Genomic DNA, 2,401 nt, shown 5'->3' on the forward strand with positions numbered 1-2,401 from the left:
GCTCAGGAGAAGGAGCATCCCGGGAAGGGATGACAAAACTCCCAGCCCTGAGCACACCGTGACCCCACCTGGTCCCTCTCAGGGTGGGGGACAGGGTGGCTGTGCAGGTGTGAGGCTGGAGGCAGCATCCTGTTCCCTGCCTGCCCCCACTGCAGCTCAGCCTGCCCTTGGGGACTGAGCCTGGAGGTGAGTTGCTCAAAGCAAATATTTGAGAGCTCTGGTTTCTGCTGGAATAATATTTACCCCGGGGTGGCGGCGGCCGGGGTCAGCTGGGAGGGCCCTGCCCCGGCACTCGCCGCTTCCTCCGCTTGTTGTTCTTGGCTGTGTGTTGTGCAAACACAGCGTCCACCCTCTCATCCCACCTCTCCCCCCGTGACCTGAGCTGAAATCCCACTGCTGTCCCTCTGCACACAGGGCCTGAACCTCACCGTGGTCCTCTGATCCTCACCTGGCTGCTCTGCCAGCCCAGTGACACTGGCAAGGAAGGGAATGAGATCAGTGGGACTTGATCTGCTCCAGACAAAGCTGTGCTGGCTGTGATCACACTGTTATCTCTTAGGTGTTATAATGGCATTGCTGACAGCCCAGTTGGGAAGGAATGGGGCTTCCAGAGCTATAAATCTTCAGCTCTCACCCAACTGAGGACTGTGCTGGCCTGGCTGTGGCTCTGTCAGACCTCCTGGCTTCTGGGAAAGAACAGTGACTTCAGACTCTTCCCTCAGCATTCCCTCTTCCTCTCTTGCTCAGAGAAGCTGTGGGTGCCCCATCCCTGGAAGTGCTCCAGGCCAGGTTGGACTGGGCTTGGAGCAGCCTGGGCTAGTGGAAGGTGTCCCTGCTCATGGCAGGGGGTGGAACAAGATGAGCTTTAGGGTCCTTTCCAACCCAAACCAGTCTGTGATTCTATAATCCTCCTAACTGTGTTAATTAGGTCTTTGGGATAGTTGAAGCTCTTCCCGTGCCTCAGTCTCTCTGGGGCTGGGACATCACTCTGGTGATGGTGCTGATGCCCAGGAGAGGTGCAGAAAGTGCCATCCCCTGCCAGCATCCCGTTATCACCACAGCACATGAAGGAGCACAGTGCTGTCAGAGCTGCCAGCTCTACTCAGAGGGATTGGGGGAGCAGAGCTCTCCTTGCCCCTGTCCTTAGAGTGCCTGGGGCTGTTTGTGCCTTTTGGTGTAGCTTTTGCCCCCACATGGTGTCTCGGTGGCTTTACTTGGGCTTTGCTTGTCTGGAGATGTGGTGGCTGACACACTTGTTCCATCCCCTGCTGGAACCAGTGGTGCTGGGGATGCCTCCTTGGGTACCACTGGACACACTGGGTTTCCATGGAAACCCACATCGATGCTTGCAGGTGCAGGGCCAAGAGGGGCTGGCACGGGGGGAACCTGCCCAAATCCCCTCCTGCTCCTTCCCTTCCCTGCCCTGGCCTATGGCAACCCCCCACCACGCAGCCAAAAGGCTCCTGCCTTTTTCCTCCTGCTAATTTGTTTATTTTAACACCCTTTTCCAGGAAGGAATGGGCTGTCAGCTAGCTAAATGCCTGAGGATCTCCCTTGACAGCTTGGAGCGTTTTTATAAACAACTTCTCAAACAAAGCAGCTAAAAGGAGCAGAGCTTTCCCCACAGAGGGGGAGGTGGCCGGGATGGCCACTCCGTGTCCAGCCTGGTGGCTCTGGCCGTTCCCAGGGACAGCCCTACGTGCTGTGCCCGGGGGGGGGACAGGCACAGGTGCTCTGGGGCCTCTGGCAGGGTGGGAGGGTTGTTCCTGGGCACAGTGCCACTGGGACCATGCCCCCCTCCACTTCTCACCCACTGCCCTGGCTGGAGTGGCTGCAAAAGCTCCTGGACCCTTGGCCAAGCCAGTGTGGCTTTGTGCTTGCAGGGTCGAGGACACACCAGTGACGATAGTCACGTCACCCTCTCGTCCCTTCCTAGTGGTGTCTTTGCCAAGTGTTGCTTGCAGAGAGGCCCCGAGCATGTCCCTGCTGCTGTGGGTGACACGGATGTCACCCCAGGGAGGAGCTGGTGGCAGCCTCGGGGCAGGCTCAGGATGGCCCTGACGAGGCAGGATGGGATTCCCAAGGCTCTTGTGGCATTCCCGAGGGTCCCAGCCTGAGCTGCTCCTGTGGGGACCCCGACTCCATCGCTGGCGGTGGGAGCGGAGCTGGTGTACCCAGGATGAACCGGCGGTTGCCATGACAACCGGATCCCATCGCTGCCAGCAGCTGGATGCTCTGACTGTGGCAGTTCCCTCCCCAAAAACTGGCCGGTCCCCCCCCAAAAACCTCCCCTGCCCCTCGGGTGTGGTGGCTGTCAGTGACACCAGAGCAGCACTGGCAGGAGTGGAGGGGCTGGGGTGGTTGTGCTGGTGCTCTGTGGCACCACAGCCTCGGCTGGGGG

The 2,401-nt window shown here is 59.5% G+C and overlaps 1 protein-coding gene across 1 annotated transcript in view; it reads left to right on the plus strand.

The window, feature by feature from the left end:
- Window positions 1-2,401, plus strand: part of LOC103806704 (small conductance calcium-activated potassium channel protein 3-like) — a gene marked incomplete at both ends in the record, with an annotated part of 3,674 nt that overhangs the window by 502 nt on the left and 771 nt on the right. The gene's annotated exons all lie outside the window — the stretch shown is intronic.

Source organism: Acanthisitta chloris, unplaced genomic scaffold (assembly GCF_000695815.1).
Source record: "Acanthisitta chloris isolate BGI_N310 unplaced genomic scaffold, ASM69581v1 scaffold24227, whole genome shotgun sequence".
Taxonomy (NCBI): Eukaryota; Metazoa; Chordata; class Aves; order Passeriformes; family Acanthisittidae; genus Acanthisitta; species Acanthisitta chloris.